The 22,305-nt window shown below is 47.7% G+C and overlaps 1 protein-coding gene and 1 pseudogene across 2 annotated transcripts in view; one reads left to right on the forward strand and one right to left on the reverse strand.

Moving 5' to 3' along the window:
- Window positions 1-22,305, forward strand: part of LOC144772394 (uncharacterized) — a 552,770-nt gene that overhangs the window by 336,336 nt on the left and 194,129 nt on the right. The gene's annotated exons all lie outside the window — the stretch shown is intronic.
- On the reverse strand, window positions 9,071-10,729 carry LOC144772390 (uncharacterized; annotated as a pseudogene).

Below are 22,305 nucleotides of genomic sequence, written 5' to 3' on the forward strand. Positions count from 1 at the left end.
GTGCGCCATATGCACACACATGTCATTTTCAGGGGTGCAGCAGGGTGTTCTTGAGACACCCCTGCACCCTTGAAATTATTCTCAATTTGCGATTAGCAAATTGCGAATCGCAAATGGAGAATAATTTCACATTCATTCCTATGGGCCTCCTGGGCCATAGAAATGAATGGGAAATTATTCCTGAATTGCGATTAGCAATTTGCTAATCGCAATTAAGGAATCTTAAGAAATCGCTAAAAAAAAATTGATTTTCTACATACATACCATTTTGCGATTTCTAAATAGCGATTCCTTAACATTCGCTATTAAGAAATCGCAAAAGGGTATGTTGATACATATGGCCCCAAGCATTGAGTGATTTGTTCCACGCTCTTCTGTGTTTTAGCTGTATACAGGTCTTTATAGAATCGGGCAAAGGCCCCCGCTATGTCTGCTGGTGTGGTATATATGTATTGGTGTTCTCGGATAGAGAGTACCCAACGCACCTCCATTTCCTTCCTGCTCAACCAAGCAAGTAGTTTTCCCACCTTGTCCCCTGTTTCGTATAGGTGATGTTGGACTGCCAGTTGCTGAGACTGGACCTTACTAGTCGCTAGTGCCTGATACTCTTTCCTAGTTATTTCAAGTTGACCCACTATATGGCTATCTGGCGTAGCGGTAGCGTTAGTTTCTAGGTGCAGTCCAGTGTCCTCTATGGCCTCCAATTCTTGAGCTTCCCGCTTCTTTTTATGGGCAACAATATTATGTGCCCTGTCCCTGAGTACTGCCTTATAGGCCTCCCACAAAGTGACCGCAGATTGTACTGAGCCGGCGTTTTCTACAAAGTACAGCTCGGATTCCACCCTGAGCTCTTCCGCGACCCATTCATCCCTCAAGGCCCAAGAGCTCAGTCTCCAGTTCGCCACCTGGTGGCCACTCCTCTCTCCCACCGTCAACAGGAGTGGTGAGTGATCAGAAATGCCCTAGGCAAGGTATTCTATTGCCTCCACCTTGGTGATCTCTCCTGTTGGAGCAAAGAGGTGGTCAAATCTCGAGAACACCCTATGAGCCCCGGAGAAGTAGGAGTAAGCCGGTCACATTGGATGATGTCGGCCAGCCCAAGGCTGTTCTGAAAACTGCGCTAGAGCTGTAGGACCCTGGGGTACAGCTCGTGCTTGTGAGCGATCTATTGAGGGTTCGATTAAGTCATTAACCCCTTGGCCGCGGCGGTAATTCTGCCGCGGCGCTAGAAGGGAGGGGGCGCGCGGCGCCGCAATGCTTGTGACGGAACCACTCCGTCACGAGCCGCGGTGGCGCTGTGCTTGTGATGGAATGGTTCCGTCACGGCACCGCCCGCTCAATAGAACGTGCCGCGCAGGCACGAAATCAGCGCCGCACAGGCGCGGCGGCCGGGCCGTGACTGCATCATTCCGTCACCAGCACAGCACCACCGTGGCTCATGACAGAACCATTCCGTCACGAGCCACGGTGGTGCTGTGCTAGGGGTTAAAGACCCCCCCTACAATGTGTGTGGCGGGGCCGGATTGTAACAGGAGCCCTGTGAGTTCATCCAATGTGCATTGTTGCAAGCGTGGTGGAGCGTAGACACTCGCTAGAAAGAACTGCCTATGTTTCCAACTGCCCTGCACTGCTACGTAGGTCCCATCTGGGTCCACCCATTGTTGAGTAACACGGAGTGGGTGAGGTTTTTTAATAAGAATCGCCACCCCTCTCGAATTCTTCGTGAAGCCCGCATGCGCTAAGGTAGTGTAATGTCCTCTACCCAGGAAAGAACAGCTAGATCCCAACAGGTGTGTCTCCTGTAGGAAGACGATTTCAGATTTAAGTCGTTTAAGATAAGTGGAAACCAAGCCCCGTTCAATTTTGTTTCCTAACCCATTGACATTCCACGTTTTTACATATTTTTAATCGTACTGAATATTGGAACATTGGAATGCTGTAAATCCCCTCGAGCTCCGAGAGGCCTTTGTTTTATTTGTTAGAACATTCTAGTGGCAGAACATTCTAATAACCTTATAGCCCTTCGTAGCAGTGCTATACCGGCTATTAAAGTGCTGGTCCCTTGTTAAAGTCTCTCGCCTTCGGCGCAGGGCTTTAACATGGGAGGGGCCTTTAATAGCGGGTATAGCCCGCTACTGCAGGCTATAGTAAATAAGTGCTGACTATGCACATGTTTGGGACACATAGAACTACTAGGTGCACTGATGGACTTTGGATAAATATATTCTATTGGCCTGATACGGGATGTACTGCCTACATTTGAATCTTTGACTTGATCAGTTCGGGGGAACATTTACAGGATGTTTTTATGTGCGTGTAATTTTATTCACTGGGGCACTGGACTATTTGCTTGATACGTGTTTTTACTGCCTTTATTACAGGTTCCCCACGGAAATCACCTCGACATACTAGTTGGGAGTATTCATTGATAAGGGTTTCTACCCTCTACCTTTGGACAAAGGAGAGAGGGTTAGTACCCCTGGGATAATTTATATGCAGGTCCTGATGAAACCCGGGGTATTTTCTTTTACTAGCTGAAACATGTTGACGTTTTCTGCAGAGATAAGGAGTAGGTGACTCATTATAAGTCCTTCACACCACCATCCAGTGGTCTCTCATTAGACCTTTTTACTCTGGGCAGGGAATCAATGATTAAAATGGGATTAAGGATTACCTGTGCCTAGTTTTAATTACAACTTCTGCACCTTTATTCACTTATGATCCCATTGTTTTTCATTGTTGTATGTTGTATTGTCTTCCCCTCCCTATTGCTCCACCTCCAGCGTTGGCTTGCGCGGAGGTGTGTCAGCAGCCCTATGATGAACCATGACACAGTTTACTATGTGTGGGGGCAGATTCAAACATCTGAGTGTTTTCCTCTCATTCTTTGATCACAGCATTTCTTGATTATTGAGTCCCTCTTCTTTCTGTGTGTAAAAAGAGGAAAAATAAGTGCCAGTCCCTGGCTCAAATTAAGCACTGTGTGTTAGACGTTGTTAGTGGATGTCGAAGTGGGACATTATTTTCCTCCTACTCCTTACTTCTTGTGTGTGGTGGACTTATTTTTCCTCGTCAGACATTTACTGAGAGCAAGAGAGGGGAAAAAAAGGAAAAAGAATGAAGAAAAGAAGGGAAAACTGTTACTAAGGGAACCTGTAAGAGTGAGATAAATGGGAATGAGTGGTAGTGGATTAAAGGGGCATGATTTGGATTGAAGGCTATGCAGTTTTGTTATTTAGTATGCCGACATGTAATAGCGCTGGCCTCAGGCTTATAAGCAGAATTTTGGGCACCATCACCAATTCCTTTACATATTAAGGACTGGATGTGTGTATGATGTGGTTGGTTGAGTGTAATCCAAGGGGAGAGGATGTAGCCTTACGGCTAGAGTGGTCGACCTCGAAGCTGGGGAACCAGGTTTGAGTCTTTGCAATGACGCTCACAATCGTGTGATTCTGGGCAAATTACTTAATCTCCCCAGGCCTAACAAAAATGAGTTTTGTCCATCTGTAACGAAACTGGTGCTCATGTAAAGCGCTCTGATACCCGATGTCTCGGGCCTAGTTCACGCTATATAAAACTCTAAAAAATCAAAAATAAATATAAATCCTGGCTCCTGGTTTTTGTAAGATTTGGATTTGCCTGGACATTTGCTTGCTGATTTCAGGGTAGAGGATGTTCCTGTAGTCTTGTTTACTTGTTATGAGGGCTTGGGTAAGGATCAGCGAGGGCTGGTGGGTAACCATTTAAAGATTGTCTTCAGCATCTACTGGGTGTGGAAGCAGAAGGCAGTTATGGTGTTGACTTCGGCAGTCGTGATGATATGGTTATTAATGACAATATTGAGGTTACTGGTTTGGTGGTGGGTAGGTTCCGCTGGCCACCAGTTGGAGTACCATGGTGATAATTTCCTGCAGAAAATAACAGCTTCTGTCTTGTCGGTATTCAGTTTGAGGCAGTTGTGTTTTTATCCAGCCGGCGACGTGGGTCATGCAAGTGGCGAACTTGGCCCAGGTGATAGGTGTTTTGTCCACAGGGGTGCTGTGTGTTAGCAGCATAGAATAGGATGGTGATACCATGGTAACGAATGATGCTGGCAAACAAGATCATGTAGGTGTTGAAGAGGGTCAGGCTGATGAGCCGCAGATGAGGTTGCAGGCTTACGAACAGTACGAGGCCAGGCTGACTGATTTGGTACGACCAGTCAGGAAGAAGCACATCCAGCAGAGTGCTGGTCCTTGGATGTCAGTTTCATGTAGTCATTTGAAGAGAACGGGGTGTAATACAGTGTTGAAAGCCCCGAAGAGACCTAATAGCATGAGGGCTGCAATGTGTTTCTTCTCTGTTCATGATCCTATGGATGTCAGCTATTATGGTTTCCAAGCTATATAATGGTCTGAACCCTGATTGAATGGTGTCTAGGAGAATGTTTTTGTTGACGTGGTTGGCTAAGGGTCTGTTGATCAACTTCTCCAGGACTTTAACCCTATGGTGTAATATCCAAGCTGGTTGTCTTTTTCCTTCATCTATACATTGGGAGGAACTGAATAAGAAAGCTGTCCAAGTCTGCTGTGGGAAGGGAGGCCTCGCATTGCATTGCATAAGTTGACTCTTTCTTGGTACGATGGAGGCATTGCCTTCCCTGATATCAAAAGGTACTATTGGGCGGCCCACTTAGCTGCAATTAATCATTGTACGTATGGCCGGGTCGATGACCCTGGCTACGCAATGGACAAATGGCTACTTCCCGGTAACAACTATAACAGAGCCCTATATTCTCGACCTAACAAGGTGAAGTAAACAGCACCTACTAAGCATTCCGTACACGTCTGGCATGGGGCCACGGACTCATTGGGTTGGAAAGATAGGTTGACTATGGCCACCCCGCTTTGGGACGGACTCTGAACGGCTTGGCAAGCTGTGGAAGACGAAGGGCTTTGATAAGTGGGAACTCATTGGTATCTCCACGGTCAAAGATATTTAGGGGAAGCGGGAGATGAAATAATTTGAAGACATGCAGAAGGAATATAAACTTGCACACTCTGAATGCTTTCGGTATGGACAGGTCCGGCATTCTCTTCTGTCACTATTGCCCGGTGGGGCTGAGCCCTCAGAGGCTTCCCCTTTGGAAGATAGAATACTAGATGGCCATCTGCCAGACAAAACGATCTCTCTTATATACAAAAAGCTGATTAACCACAGGACCGATTCTCTTCAGGTGCTTAGAGACAAGTGGTCACAAGATGGAATTGAGCTAGATGAGGAAGACTGGCAGTTAGCTGTGTCCTCTCCCAGGGAGGTTGCGATCCCAGCTCGCCTCTGACTGGTTCAACTCAAGATGTTACACAGGATTTACCTAACAGGTCCTAGATTGGTACATATGGGACTTTCAGACTCGGGGCTTTGTAAAAGGAACTGTGGTTTAGTTGGTACCTTTATGCACATCATTTGGGAGTGTGAATATGTCACCACATACTGGCGTAGTATACATAACACAATTCACAAGGTGCTCGGAGTTTCCCTTTCTGCGGACGCGAGGATAACCTTACTTAACATATTGGAACCTAATGACTTAAATAATTTGCAGACGCAATGGGTCACTCTGAGTTATATGATCGCCAAACGCAATATTGCACAGTTATGGGGAGCGGAGCAGGCCCCCTCACTCGAAGGGTGGGAAAATAACTTAGATTGGTGTATGTTCAGGGAGAAGACTACGTATCTTGCTAGGAGAGGCCCTCGGAAATGGTCATTGATTTGGGGGCCTTGGAATAGTTACAGAGGAGAAATTTGTACACCGCCCTTTGAAGTTGCATCTGATGATTCCCCCTCTCCGTGAAGTTCCGAAATTTCTTTTGAATTTTGTTTATCCTGTCACCCCATTATGTTTGCTCAGCTACCGGGATTGACCCACTGTAATGTATTTTATGCTGATGTTTGTTTCAATAAAAAGAAATATAAAAAAAAAAATGAAAGCTGTCCAAACTAATGAAATGGAAGAAGTGGTGGCAAGTGAGGATAATGTAATTGAGTAGAGCCAAGGACCGGTATCCAGAGAATATTGGTCTAGAGGGATGGAAGCTGATGCAGTGTTGAGAGGAGTAGTATATTTGATATTAGGAGGACGAAGGAAAGTACAGTCCCAAGTTTGTTGTGTTTGTACTTGAAAGTATTAGAAAAATGATCGTTGTCTGGTTACAAAGTGGTCCTGAGAGGAGATTAATTTGTGCCGCCATTAGCTCTAAGGGTGACATTTTTTTTTGATTTAGCACATGGAAGCCACTTAGGCCAGACTTTAACAAGGAAATGATTGCAATCTCAGTATTGGTGGCTGCGCATGGACTGTGATGCAGTATTGTGGGTTGAACGGTGGAATAGTGTAGCGTAGCATTTGTGTTGACTGTAATAGTCTGTTGTAGGGGTGAGCAGAGCATTAAAATTTGTCTTGGATATGATGGATGCAAAATGTAAGTGATTGGTGGCGAATTTCCTTCAGGAGATTTTGATTAAGGCCACCACAAATGCAGTGGCTGACATTTTCAGTGAGGAGGGGTTATACCTCTATTTTTATCAGAGATAATGGCACTCAAGTAACATTATTTGAATTTACACAACATCTTGCGTTTTGTGGAATTCCACATTCACATATAAGCTATGTGTATTCCACAAGCCAACGCCATTGCAGAAATGAGTAATGGTATGGTGAAGGGAGAAATTCCATTTGCACAAGCCAATAGAATTGATATACAAAAAGGATGGTGTGTGATTTGGTCTTGGTATATTGCGTAATGAAAAATTGTGTTACCAATGATGTTTCCCTTACCATGAGGAGGGGTAGAACGCCCAGCACCAGAATGATTCCTGCGTAGTAGACCAATGAATTGACAGAGGGTGGGGGGGACTTCCAGTGTGAGAAAGTGGATGTTTGAAGGACAAGGGATAGGGTGAACCAAAGGTTTGGGTGTTTAGTAAAAGCGCAACTAACGTGACTCTTTCAAGGCCAAGGAAGTGCATGATTTGCTTGCAGTCCTGATGACTGAAGAGAAGTGTAATTGGAGGAGAGTGGCATCTTGTGGAAAGGAAGAAGCATTAGAGAAAGTGAAGGTAAAGGGTGTAGTAGCTTTATGTTTCTAAATGAAGATAAATAGTAGGGACAGTCAAATGTGAGAGAGGTAATAATTGCTTGTAACTACAGCAGATGTTTGATGCAGTTGGTAAAAGAGGGTGCAAGAAAGATCAGGGTCGAAATCCATTGAGAAAACTAGATGGTGTGGATTGTTCTAAACAACAGAGGAGAAAAATAGCTCCAGGGTATTACCAGGATTATGGAAGGCAATACTGTCTTGCTTGTAATTTATAGATACTATTGTCTCGCTTGTGATTTATATAGTTTATGTTTTAAATGTTGCATTGTGAAGAAGAGAAGATATGTTATTACCTTTGAGCCAGGTCATCCTTCTTTCATTCTCACTCTTCCTCCTTTGCTTTTCTCCATCTCACTCCCTCACAATTTCAATTTTTCTCTGCAAATCTCCCCCTACTGTCTCTCTCTTTCCTCTCTTTCCTTGTATCTCTTTTTCTACTTTCTTTCCTTTTCTCTGTCCTTCTTACTCTTAAAAGCACAAGCAAAAGTGGAGAAGTGTGGCTCACTGGTTAGAGGAGGCAGACCCTGATGCAGAGGTCAGACCCGGGACCAGGGTTCAATTCCCGACGCGGCAGGGTCTTGAGCTCAAAATGTCCATGGACTTGATAATTCTCTCCTCGGTGCCTACCGAATCATGGGTTCACACTCCGCAACTCTGGGCAATAGCTTGCTTAATCTCCACTACGGCCCTACTGCGATGGGATGCCTGGTCTTCACCTTGGGGATTCCCAGTAGGGGTTATCTCGCAGGGAAAGCCAAGACGGGTTCCCAAAGCAAGCGCTAAGAGACCTGTCGGTGATTTGGAGCTATATAAATCGAAATTAACATAACATAACAAATTATGATCCTACGATAGCGTGTAAGGGCTGTGCTTAATCAAGGAAGTGGTGAAACTGAGAGTAATACGTTTGGATATGACACGGTAGAAGGCCGGAGAAATGCCAAAGATAAAGCTGGAGGCCACATATGGTGTGTGAGAAAGGAGCGGGTGATCTGTGAGAGAGGATTGGAAAATGACTACACAGAAATAGGGCTGCAATCTTACCCTGGTGACATGCTTCTATAGGGTTATTTAGGGTATTTAACTCATTTCATACAATAGCACCCGCATGGTGATGTCCTCTGTATCAAAGCCACTCCTGTTACCCCAGTGAGCTGATCTGGATCACATCAAATTATGTCATTTCCTGGGATGTCATTAATATGCTTAAACCTGAGAAATTCCTACCTCTTTTTAGTCATTGAACGATGTCAAGTATGGAAATGTGCTTGTTAACCCAATGCTATATTAAGGGTCCACGACTGCTTGGAAAAGTAAATACTATTAGCAGATTGATAAAATATATGTAAATAAAGAACAAAAATGTAAAACTGAATTTGGCATCCTCAAAGGATCAGTGAAAGAAGTGCAGGTAAATCAAACAGATTATAGTGTGGATGATCAGTAGCCAAAGTTGAATTAGAAAATCTCCAACCTTACCAACGGCAATAATACATAATACATTGTGTATGTTTGTGAATTAAATAAAAATCATAGAAATTCCTGAATTTCAGTAATTATTAAGTGGGAGTCGGCAGAAGTCAAAAGGTTTGGAATCACTGCTCTAGAACCAGCTTGGCTGAGGGTGTGATTTTGATCCCTGTGCAGGGCACTATTTGTTTAGTTTTGGGCTAGGCTGCTGTACCTTGAGACTAAGAGTTGCACAAATGTCGTTAAATCCTATCATAAAAACATAAATGAGCAACAGAGCAGTCCTGACCTTTTGCTTGGTATCACAACAGCTCGCCCTCAACGCTGCAGTCTTGTTTCATTTCCTGAAGGGAAATAATATGTGACTACAGTACATTCCTATTTCCCAAAATCTCAACATCGAACCACTGTAAAAATATAATTTTATATTTACATGTAATAATGATTGCAAAATGTGATCGTAAAAATGTATTATTCAAGTTGAAAAACATATCAGATAGTGCAGTTGTTTTGCAGTTAAACAGTAGATTTTGAAGCAGTTCAATATTTTTGAAAAAAACACATTGCACTGTATGTATAAACGGAGAGGCTGTGGTCAGTAGGAAGTTATCTCAACATAGGTACTGCTGAGCCTCTGTTTTTAATTATGAAAATAACTAAACTCTTGCCATGGAAGGAGATGAATGTGCAAAGGATAACCATGACATGGCTGAAGAAGAATGCAAACTATCTCAACTTCTCTCTCCACCTGTATTGCTTGAGTATTTTGTCACAGTATTTCATAGCTTTGAAAAGTCTTAATGCAGGCCCCAAGATGGAAGCAGCTTTGCAGCACACCTGGGACCTCTCCCCTAGATCACTGTGTAGAGATGTGCACAGTACAGTCAGGGCAGCCCATTCTCTGTAACTCATGCTTGGAGTCTCTACAATCCACAAAATATTAGGGGGACAGAATCAGTCTTTGTCATGTTGCCCTGCTCTTCCTGAACTGCTTGACCATGTCAGTGAGCCTCTTCAGACTCTCCACCAGTCCGTCACCGGTAGTGGCGCAGCATCCTTGGACATGCCACTCATGCCCCCGCACCTTCTGAAGACCAAGCTTTTCCACCAGCTCGGAGGGGCTGCTGGCTCCAGGCAAGTCCTGCTTGTTAGCAAGGAGCACAAAAGGTACGTCCTGCATTTCCACATTCTCAAGGAAGGCCACCAGCTCATCTCGGGCCTCATCAAACCTCTCTGAGTCAGCGCTGTCCACCACAAACAGCAGGCCGTCTGTGTTTAAGATGTAGTGTTTCCACAAAGGTCTGATCTTGTCTTGGCCGTTGACATCCCAGACAGTGAAGGACACGTTCCAGGTGGGCTCCAGCGTTTCCACATTGAAGCCGATTGTAGGGATGGTGGCCACTGTCTTATTCAGCTTCCATCTATATAAGATTGTCGTTTTCCCAGCAGCGTCGAGGCCCAGCATCAAGATCCGAGCTTTCAGTCCACGAAAGCCCATTAGAGTGTCGTAGAGCGTGCTCAGGAAAAGGCCCATGATGTCCACAATGTTGAGTTCTGGAGCTTGAACCTTCTGGGGCACAAACCTCCTGAGGCTAAGATCCTCTGCAGCTGGGATCTACTGGAGCTCAGACCCGTGGAACTGGAACCCCAGTGAGATTGAATCCTCTAGAGCAATGACTTTCTAGAGATGGCACCCTCTAGAGCAGTTCCTGCAGAAGCCAGAACTTTTGAGTTAGAGAGAGTGGATCTTGCATCGTTTGAAAATGTGTCCCTTTAAGAGCAAAGTCCTCCTGGACCCGGGATTCTTTAGAGCTTGGACCACAAGAGCTCGGGCACCAGAGCTCCGACCCTCCAGACTTTAGTTAAGCTGGAATTATTGGCTGCTTGGATTCCTTAGAGCTTTCAAGAGCTCAGACCTTCCCTTGAGCCGGGACCCTCCGGAGCTCGGCCTCCAGGAGATGAACTTCTCTGCAGTTTGCTTCCTTCTTTATTTCTTTCCTTTCTCTGGTGACGCCCCGTCTCGACTCCTCGTCTGCACATTTCCCTCTTTCCTGCTCTTCTGTGTCTCTGGGCACGACCTTCAGTCTGCCTATTTATGCATTGCTGCTGCCAGGCCACGCCCCTTCTCGCTTCACCTGTTGAGATAATTCCAAGGAGGAGGGGGTGGGGTTCTCTCGCAGGCCGCCTTGTGATTGGCTGAACCGCCCTGCCCCTCGCGTCTGTCACTGCAGTTTCTTCCGCCTCACCGCGGCTGCGTCACAGAAGCCTCCGCTGGAAGAGCCGCGCTGGAAGGCGCGCTCACGCCAGGAGTGACGCAGGCACCGATATGGGCTGCACGTGCGCATGAGAGTCACTCATATGTGAAGAAAACAAAGCAAGGTCTCTGGTTCCCCGTGTTAGAGCTCCGCACCCCAGCTGCTTCATGCTGGGCCGGCCAGGCTCGAGTCTGGTGCCCGGCTCAGCTCAGATCGAGGTTCAGTAACAAGAAGAGTGTCGTGTATTTTCCCTGGAGACCTCGCTCTGCCCAGGATGTGGCGTTTACACCTCCTCTTGCAGCACCCGACTCTGAGGCCAGTGATGCATCCTTGTTGCCCTGAGACAGAAACTCATATTTCCTCTTGCCCAGTGCACTGTTCTACTTCTTAGACGAGAATATTTTCCTGTAAAAAAAATACAACTGAACCAGAATTCACACTTGATTACGTTCTTTTTTTCTTGGTAAATTAACAATTAGTTAAAAACATCCTGCAAATTCACACAATAAATATACATGATTACATACAAAGATTAAGTCTTAATTTGTCATACCACTCTAATAAACATAGTTCTACATCGTTAAAACAAGAATAGAGACAAGAATATGAAATACATAGGATCTCGTGCAGATAACCAGAGGCAAATATGAGAGGCAAACCTTTCCCTGCCAGGAAACCATAGCTCACATAGTTTACGTGTATTAGGGTGATTTTGACTAATGGTGAACTCGAACCAAAGAGCAAAGATTCATTTCTGCCAGCAAGCTTTTGGATTTAGTCGTTCACTTTGTAGCCAAGAGCTAGAAATACCCAATCAAGCAACTGTAATTACAACAAATGTCTACATGATCTCTCTAGTCAGCATAATCCGCTCAAATGATATCAATGTCCTTTCTTACGCCGACAACATGTGCTCATTCTGTACCTCACGGACGAAATGCCCAGTACGCGGATCAATTTCAACAACTGCATCACTGAAATCGCACCACTGTCAAAAGCAGAACACTGATAAGGCTGAAATTGTGATCTTCAGGAAGAGTATATCACCGTAGGACTCCACCAGGTGGCCAACAGAGCTAGGACCAACACCCACACCAAGAACCTCAAGATTACAATCAACATCAACATGAACCCCCAAGTCTGTGCCATCGCCGCCTCATGCTTCCTTACCCTGAAGATACCAACGAAGATTTTCAAATGGTTCCCAATCAGCACCTAGAAAACTGCCGTGCATGCCCTGGTTGCAAGCAAGTTGGACTATGGGAACGCCCTTGAAGCCGGGATCAACACAAAACTCACCAGAAGACTATATACCAATCAGAACTCTGCAGCCAGAATCACTCTCAACCTCCCATGCCGGAGTCACATGACACCAGCGCCAGCCCCCTCCTTATATAGGTAGAGGAGCGTCTCCCCCCTGCTACCAGTGCAGCAAAAGTAAAAAAAAAGGTAATAAAATGAACTACCATTTTATTTTGCACTGCTCCCAGGGGCGGGGCACTGCTGCTGACTGGCTGCGGGGAGTGGTGCTTACCCCACCAGTTTATACTGCGCAAGTCACTTTGGTTGGCTGTCTTGCGATGGCCAGCCTGACATGCACATTGTAAACCTCTTCACCTGGCTGTCTCAGAAAGCTGGGTGGAGAGCAGGCACAGGCCTCCTGTGCCTAATGGAGCGTCAAGGCAGCCAGGTCCATTCAATCCTCGTGCTGCTCTTATGCTGCTCATCTGCAGTCGGTCCCCTCAACGCCTTTCTCCAGTGTTGACGGTCACCTCCCGCCACTGCATCACACAACACACCTAAGGAGCTCCACTGGCTCACCGTTCACAAACTGGCACAATTTAAACTCCTCATCCACACTTTGAAGGCACTACATAACATTGGCCCAGTATTACTAGCTGGAAGTGACCAACATTCTCACTATTATGCTATCCGAGCAGGTCCCCAATGCACCCCTGGGGTGTCTCTTAGGTATTTATAAGATCAAATTGGCTGGCAGACGTACATTTCTGGCAGTGGTGTTACTGCTGGCTACGCGACGCATAGCAATGAGATGGGGAAGCAAACGCGAACCGAAATGTAAAGACTGGCTAGATATGACACATTGCAAGGAGAGGCTGGAAACATATGCGGAGGAACTACCACAGGCCTCCCGGCCTAGGGACTTCTGTGACCCGTTGGTGCAATACCTTAGCTCCATGCAAATGGCGGACTGATTATGTACATTAGTGCGTAAGCACTCATTATACTATCTAGGCTGTTGTATTTACACCATGCTGTACAAAAATCGATAAAATTCTGGCATCCCTTCCCCGGCTAAGTGAGGAAGCCTCCTTTGGTAGCAACTCCAGCTCTCAGCCGGGGATGCGATCAGTGGAGCTGGTCTCTCTTGGTCCTGTTACTGTGGAGGAAGTTCTCTCGGTGTTGAGGACCATGAAGAGTGGCTCCCCGAAAGACCCGGCACCTATCAAATATCTAAAGCAGGTGGCATCAACCATCGGCGGCCTAGTGACGGACTTAATTAATCTGTCCCTCACTCAAGGTGTAGTGCCCCTGAGTTGGAAAGGTGCGGTTGTTAAGGCCCTCTTGAAGAAGCCTAACCTGGACCCTGCCGACCTTGCCAACTTCAGGCCTATCTCCCTGCTGCCGGGTCTCAGCAAGGTGGCTGAGAAGCTGGTGAATAGCCGCCTGTCGGACTTCTTGGAGGCTAACTCCCTCCTGGGCGACTCCCAGACGGGTTTTCGTCCTGGTCAGGGGACTGATACCGCCCTGCTGGCGGTCGTGGAGAATGCTAGGAGCATTCTGGATTCGGGGGGATCAGTGGCAGTGATCCTCCTGGACCTTAGTGCTGCTTTTGACACCGTGGACCATCAGGTGCTTCTCCAACGGCTGTCGGGGGTAGGGGTCACCGGTTTGGCCCTCAAGTGGTTCGCTTCCTTCTTGGAAGGCCGCACATTTGAGGTGTGGGAAGGCCATGAAAAATCATCTTCAGTCCCTCTCCAGTGTGGTGTACCACAGGCTCTTCGTTGAGCCCCACTTTATTTAATGTTTATATGGCCCCCCTGGAGAGTGTGGTACTGCCGCTGGGTATTAAGATCATCAGCTATGCTGATGATACTCAGCTGGTGGTAGGCCTTTCCCAGTCGGCTCACCAACCCGACCGGCTGCACTTGTGTCTGGATAAGATCTACACGTGGATGTGCAGCTCAGCACTAAAGCTTAACGGCTCCAAGACGGAACTGATGCTGCTGGGGAACTCTTCTCCATCTTTATCCCCCAGCAGCTAGCCTGATTGCCTGGGACCAGTTCCCATCCCCAAGCAGGAGATCAAGAGCCTGGGGGTGTGGCTCGAGCAGGACCTTTCATTTAAAACTCATGCTAAAAAGACAGCTGGCGTGTGTTTTGGGCTGCTTCGATCTGCGCGGAAGATTTTACCGCTGCTCCCTGCGGCTACTAGGAGGCTTCTCGTCCAGGGGCTTATCATCTCGCGGCTGGACTTCAGCAACGCGTTGTTCCTGGGCGCACCAGAATCTACCCTGAACAAATTGCAGCAAGTGCAGAACGCGGCCGCCAGGCTCCTGATGGGTCTGCCCAGGCGTCAGTCGGCTCGCCCTGCATTGAAGGCGCTGCATTGGCTCCCTGTCAGGGACAGGGTGAAATTCAAGTCACTCTGTATCGCCCATAAAGTCCTGCAGGGGGCAGGTCCACCCATTCTGGGGGATATGGTTCAGCCCTATAAGGCCCCCCGTTCTCTCCGTTCCGATCATCAACATTTGTTGCAGGTCGGGAGGGTGCGGAAGGCAAGAACTGGTGGCAGAAGGTTTTCGATAAATGTGGCCACCTTGTGGAATTCTCTTCCTCTGCACTTACGCTCGGAAGCCAGCCTCTTTCGGTTCCGCAAACTTTTAAAAACTTTTTTGTTCTCTGCTTAACGCCTGCTTCAGTGTGGTAGTGTTTTTTCTCTGGTGAGCGCTGGGATGCCTACTGGTAACCAGGCGCTATATAAAACTCACAATAATAATAATAATAATAATGCTGTAGTGGGCTGGGATTATAAAAGTTCTGTGTAATGAATGTCAAAACTATGATCTCATTTTATTCGGGATGCATCAAGACACATTTTTGTAATGTGGTTGTGTAAACTAATTGCTGAGAGATGTAACGATTATTTTGAACATGCTAATTTGTGACTTCGTTGTGTATGGAGGTTTGCAATTATGTATGTACATGAAATGGAACACTGTCTTCTTTGACTGACCAAGATACATTTAAAAAAATGTTTTTTTTTAGAGGAGCTTGGCGGGCATCCGAGATGGCCGCGTGAGCACAGCGCTCCCCGGACCCCCGCCGCTCCCGGCATAATATCCTGCATGAATCCTGATTTTTCGCGAGGATTTGTATAGAGGACGTTGGGCTGATCTACCTGGATCTTTCAGAAATTTATTTTGACCCCGGGTGCCTGAGTTATGGTGAATTGAACTTTTGGGCTCCGCCCTTGAGGTGCGCCCGGGACTGGGTGAGGTTCGGTGGCCGTCTTGGAGTTGAACAACAACGGCAGGGGAATTGGACTTGTGGGTCCCCTTCTTAAGTTTCGGTTTCGATTCTGCCTCTGACTGGGACATCGGCGAGAGGGTCGGGCCAGAGCTGGTTCCAGGACGCGAGTCGGCTGTCGGGCCTTTGGCTGGACTGTTCTCCTATTTGGCTGCCCCTATTCTGGTGATACTCTTGTTACGGTCCTTTGGTCCCGAGGCCTCCATTTCTGGTGCCCGGTCCGTTGACCCTGGTGACTCTCCCTGTGACGCATCTCCAAAATGGCGGGCAGAGGGGACCGGGAAACGCGCAAGACGAAGACACCTCTGCGCGGGGGTCCGGTCCAATCCAACGTTATGGACCGTTATACCCATTCTAAGGGGTCCCCCGGAGCTGCCCTGCCCGGTCCCAGTGCATCTGACCACGTCGTGGATGCGTCGACGGAGCCTTCCTTACAGGACATCATGGGCGCCATTTCTGGCATGAGGGAGTCAATAGGCCAACAATACGAAACCTTGACCCACAAAATTGACACCGTGGCAATCGATTTGAATCTAATCCTTACCGATCTCTCCAAAACGAACGAAAAGGTGAAGTCGTTGGATATCAAATCATCCAGTCTCACGGCGGACGTCTCTGAGGTACAGACGGAGATTGGCAATCTCCGTAGGATGAACGATTTCATGACCCGGCGCTTGGAAGATTTTGAGAACAGGGCACGTCGCTGTAATGTTCGCGTGGTTGGTGTCCCGGAGAACCCAGAACCCCACTCGGTTGATCTCCTGGTTGAAGACCTCATCCAGAACCACCTTTCTCCGTCTGGCCTTAGTAAATTCTTCACAGTGGAGCGTGCACATCGTGTTCCGGGGGCCCAGGGTAAGCCAGGCGCCCCGCCGAGACCTATTGTTGCCAAGCTTTTCCACTATAGAGATCGGGACGCTATCCTGCAGGCGTCGCGGGTGAAGGGCCCGGTGGCCTTTGAGAATGCCACGGTGAACTTTTATCCGGACTTTTCCCAACAGGTCCAGAAGCAACGGATGGGATTTCGTGGTGCCAAGAAGCGTCTTAGGGACATGGGGATGCGCTACGCTATGCTCTTTCCGACTAGGCTGCGGGTTGAGTATAATGACCGGACCTTCTTCTTTGATCGGCCGGATGCTGTGAATGACTGGCTGGACACCTTGCCTAACCGACCTCCTGAGACTGAGTCCGATGCCCACCCGGGCGGTGCTGAAGGTGGTGTAGAGAGCTGAACATTTCATCTATGCCGGATGCCTTGTTTTGAGTAACTCTTCCAGGAATGTGTGCCTTTGTTCCTCTACCGCTTATGTGATTTGATGTATGTTCTTTTTCTCGTCATTGGTCTTGATCGGGGTGGCGGGTGGGACAGAGCCTTTCCTCCTCCGGGGTCTTTGTGTAGAATAGGGGTTCTTGGGCGACATGCACACTGCAGGTTGGGGTGGCTTTTTAGCTTTTTGCAGGGGTGTGTGGTTGGGAAGTTCGTTGTTTGTGTGTTTTGTTTTCGAGGCGATCTTATCCTGTATTTGAAGATGTTTCTGGTGTCATGCTCATTGGTGGGGGGTTTTGGCTTTGTTGGGTGGGATGGGGGGTAGCGGGTTGAGATTTGTTTTGTGGAACGTTAACGGTCTGGGAGATCGTATCAAAAGAAGTGTGGTGTTGAAATGTATACGACGTTTATCTCCTGATATTGTTTTCCTGCAGGAGACTCATTTGGTAGGCAATGTTTGTCATGCAATGAATAGGTGGGGCTATCGCCTCGTAGCACATTCTGGGTTTACCTCGGGTTCTAGGGGCGTGGGTATCCTTGTTCGGGCTTCCCTCCCCCTAGCTATTGATGATGTGATTCAGGATGATCGGGGGCGATATGCTGTCCTTGTGGGTCGCTATGAGGGTCGTGCCCTCTCCTTATTTACTGTTTATGTGCCCCCCGGCTTGCAGACTTCTACCTTTTCAGATTTGGGCCGCGTATTGTTGGACCTCCCTGATAGTACTCTCTTTTTGGCTGGTGATTTTAATTCGGTGTTCTCCGGTCTTCACGATCGCCACCCCCCTAGAGATACTCCTGCGGCCCAACGGTGGTTGGGTGGATTTTTGGATACCTTTGGCTTGGTGGATTGCTGGAGGCTTTTGCATCCTACTCAGCTTCAATACACTTTTCATTCTGGGGCCCATGGGAGTCTGTCCAGGCTGGATTATTTCCTGATGCCTGCGGCTCAGTCGCCAGCGGTTCGTGAGATTGTACACCTACCCAGGGGTATTTCTGACCACTCTCCGCTCTGGCTTCGTTTTGAGGTTGGAGTGGAGGCGGTGGGCAGAGTAGCTCCCATCAATCCGTGGTACCTTACCTCCCCCGATACCCGCAGCCTTTTGCTTAAGTCTTTGGACGCGTATTTTCTGGATAATGAGGGGTCGGTCTCCTCAGCTGTGTCCCTATGGGAAGCCTTTAAGACGGTGATTCGTGGGCAGGCCCTCTCCCTTATTGTTGAAGCTAAGCGGGCGAGGAATAGGGAGGTGGTGGACCTTGAGGGAGAGATTTCTGCATTGGAGGATGCTTTGGAATCTGGTGTCACGTCTGCGAAACTCCACGCCCTGGGTCTGAAACAATTTGCATATAAATCTGTGGTCACGGATGCTGCTAAAGTGATGTTTCGGGAGCAACAGGGTCGTTTGTATGATGTGGGTGACAAAGCGGGTAAATTGCTGGCATGGCTGGATAAGAAGGAGAGAGCTAATCGTGTGGTACCCGTGATTCAGTCTTCGAGTGGTGTGAGTGTGACGGACCCGATTGGCATAGTTGACCGTTTTGCTGAGTACTTCCGTGTGGTGTATACCCCTGTGTCTGTGAGAGATGTGGCTGACTCTCGCCTTCTATTGCGTGATATAGCTCTGCCCAGTGTCACTGATTTGGATCGTGTAGCGTTGGACTCCCCCTTTACGGTTGATGAGATAGCCTCTGCCATCCGTTCACTCCGTTCGGGCAAAGCATTGGGCCCGAACGGGTTGCCAATTGAACTATACAAGTTACGTCCCGACAGAGTGGCGCCATATCTTCGCGCCATGTTTCTGGAGTCCCGGGAACGGGGTGTTCTCCCTTATGATCAGCGACTGGCCACGATAGTTGTCAGCCCCAAGGATGGCAAACCGCGAGACCTTTGTTCATCCTATTGGCCCATATCCCTCCTAAATGTTGAACCCAAGGTGTTGGCGAAACTCCTGGCGTCCCGCCTCCTGACGGTCATTAGTGGCTTGGTCCCTCCAGATCAATCCGGATTTATCCCGCATCGCAACACGGCTCTGAACCTGCGTCGTCTCCACGGCGCGATTGCGAGGGTGGGGCTTCTGACGGAGCCGGCCATTTTGGCGTCGTTGGATGCCTCAATGGCTTTTGACACTGTGGAGTGGCCTTATCTTTGGGCGGCTCTTGAGAAATTTGGTTTCGGGCCTGAGTTTATTGGTTGGATCAAGTTATTATATGCGGAACCTCTGGCACAAGTAGTGGTAAATGGTAGAGTTTCGGCCCCTTTCACCCTTGGTAGGGGTACCCGTCAGGGATGCCCCTTGTCTCCGTTGCTTTTTGCGCTCGCCTTGGAACCATTGGCTGCTTGGCTTCGGTGGGAGCCTTCGCTCAAGGGGATTCGCTGGTCTCCGGACTTTGAGGACCGCGTTTCGCTTTATGCGGACGACATTCTTTTATATCTCACCTCCCCGCGTAAATCTCTGACAGTTATGTTTGACGTTCTCACTTCCTTTGGTGCCAACTCGGGCCTCGTTATTAACTGGGCCAAGTCCTGCGTGTATGTTCTTTCGGGTGTTTTACCCCCTTTGCCGAGCAGACTTCCCATCCAGGTGGTCCAGTCTGGCTTCAAATATTTAGGGATTTTTATTACGTTGGACTCCTCGCTCCGATTTGAGCGTAACCTCCTCCCCCCGTTGCTTCGATTGCGACTGGACGTGGCCCGCTGGCGTAAGCTTCCTTTGTCTCCTCTGGGCAGGGCGGCCCTGTTTAAAATGATGTCCTTGCCGCGGTTCTTCTACGCGCTCCAGAACTCCTATGACGCTATCCCCAAGACCTATTTCCGGGAGATCGAGAGTCTTCAAAGGCAATTGATTTGGGACGGGCGTCCACGTATTGCCCTCGCGAAACTCACCATCCCTTGGTACGACGGGGGCATGGCGCTCCCTGATATCAAGCGATATTATTGGGCTTCCCAGCTATCTGCTATTAATCACGTGATGTTTTCACCGGGTCGAAATCCTGCATTCGAGATGGATAGACTCCAGCTGCCAGGTGGGGACTTTAATAGAGCGCTTTATTCCCGATCAGCCGGGCGCCATCTTGTGGGCCCGTCCAGGAGTGCAGTAACTGTGTGGCGAGCCGCGAATGTGAGTTTGGGATGGGAGGATCGAATGACGTTGGCGACGCCGCTTTATGCCTCGGAACGTTTGGGGTGTCTCTGGTCTACTAAGGGCTTCGACCGTTGGGATATGATTGGTATAAGTAAGGTGGGTGATGTATGTTCGAAAGGTAGTGTGAAATCGTTCCAGGCCCTCCAGGAGGAATATGGTTTGAATGGTAGGGAATTTTTTCGTTATCTGCAGGTCCGGCACGCCCTCGCCTCAGTCTTGACGCCTGATATGGCCCTGCCCGAGTCTTCCCCCCTCGAAGATCGTGTCCTTGATGGGCACCTGCCTGATAGCACTATTTCCCTGATCTATAAGAAGCTGATCAATAATCGGGCGGACTTATTGGTCCGACTTCGGGAGGCTTGGGTCGGCGATGGGTTGGAACTGGACGACGAGGATTGGCAGTCGGCACTCTCTTCTCCCAAGGAGGTAGCCATTCCTGCCCGTCTCCGTTTGGTCCAACTTAAAATCCTTCATCGAGTGTATGTCACTGGTCCGCGTCTGATAACGATGGGCTTTTCTTTGGATGGATTATGTAAGCGTGGTTGTGGCTTGAGTGCTACTTTTTTACACATTCTTTGGGAATGCCCGGTTGTGGTAGCTTACTGGACTGCTGTGCTTGAGGTGATGACTGATGTGACTGGTGTTGCCCTGCGGCCTGAGCCTCGACGATGTCTGTTGAATGTGTGGGAGCCCACTGACTATTCTGTGGCCCAGACCAGGTGGGCTACCTTGGGCTACATGACTGCGAAACGTGATATTGCGCAACTCTGGGGCGCATCCAGGCCCCCTGAGGTCTCGAAATGGGAGGACAACATGGACTGGTCCATGTTTCGGGAGAAGACGGTTTATGTGGCCAGGGGCAGACCCAGGGCGTGGACGAGGATTTGGGGCCAGTGGAATGCATATCGTGGAGATATCTGCACACCTCCCCTTGTGGGCACTACTGATGTTGTCCTATCTCCCTAGGCGAGCGTTCCCGGAACCCTTTCATACTGTTCTTTGAATTTCCGATTCTCCCCGCTGCTCCCCCCCCCCCCCGACCTTGTTGGAGCCTCAGGGCTCTTGGTAGGTTCTCCTGACTGTAGACCATCCCCTCCGTTCTTTGGGCTGACCTTGATTACCGTGCATTCGCCTTTTTAGTGTTTGTTTTTCTTTTTTTATAAATAAAAATTCAATATGCTCTGTGACATGTTGGGAGTAATGCTTTATGCTGGATTTGTGCCTGACCACGGGTGTACACTTCTGATTTGTGCCATGTGCCTTATTATTAGCGGCCAGCCCGTGAGGTTGTAGGCCCATTCTTGTATTTTTCTATGCTTGCTCAAATAAAGGTTTTTGAACAAAAAAAAAAAAAAAAAAAAAAGATTGGCAAAAGATTTCGTGTTTAGGTAATAAAGCCCTGAGAGCAGCTAACTATAAAAGGATGGCTTTTTTTGCTAACTGGATGGTATGTTATACTCCAGAAGCGTTAAATAAAATCTATCCAGAAGTGCGTAATAGCTGTTTTCGCTGCGGGAATTTGGCAGCCGGAGGATGGCGACATATTTTTTTCTCTTGTCCCAAGCTTCAAGTTTTTAGGGAACAAATATTTATGTATTTTAGTACCGCAATAAGGAAAACTTATAAACCTTCTCTAGAAGCAGTTATGTTTGGCATAGGTAGCAAAGAAGTGTTACTTTCTGAATCGCAAGGGCGCTTTTTGGCCATTATGATGTTAGTTGCTCGTTCACTGATATTACAAAATTTGAGATCAATGGTAATACCTACATTTGGGAAATGGATGAATAAAATGCAACGTACAAAGTGTTTTGAAGAGGCTTATGCCAAACGGGTGGGCTCTATAAAGAAATTTGCAACGGTCTGGGATCTTTTTTTTTCCTGATTAAGTAATTAATTTTTTGTCTATCTTGGGTGTTTAACTAAGATGCGATGTGCTTTCAATGTAAAATATTTTGCTATTCTTTGTCTTGCCAATAATGTGCTAATTCTAGTTGTTTCTTGATGGTACTGCTCAATAAAAAAAACATGTATTATGGTGTTATATTTACAAAAAAAAAAAAAATGTTTTAAAAAAACATTGGCCCAGCATACCTCAAGAGTCACATCTGCTCTCACAAACCGTCTAGACACCTTCACTTATCAGGACTACTACTTGAACAAATCCCACGGTATTGGAAAACATATTCGCCAGTCAAGCCTTCTCCTACATTGCTTCTAAAGCATGGAATAACCTGCCTCTACTCATAAGAGCCTCTTCCTCACTTCTTGAATGCAGCAAGAAGCTGAAGACCCGGCTTTTTGAGATGACCCACTAGGCTGTAGGTGTGCCTACACTCACACCTGCTCAATGCCAGAATGCTCAGAGACAACATAATCAACTTTGAATACCATCTAACATCATTGCAGGAGGTTATTACATTTATTAAAGATAGTGACCCAAATGGTAGCAAGATTGGGCAGTGACAAAACCATGAGTG

Source organism: Lissotriton helveticus, chromosome 8 (assembly GCF_964261635.1).
Source record: "Lissotriton helveticus chromosome 8, aLisHel1.1, whole genome shotgun sequence".
NCBI classification, from domain to species: Eukaryota; Metazoa; Chordata; class Amphibia; order Caudata; family Salamandridae; genus Lissotriton; species Lissotriton helveticus.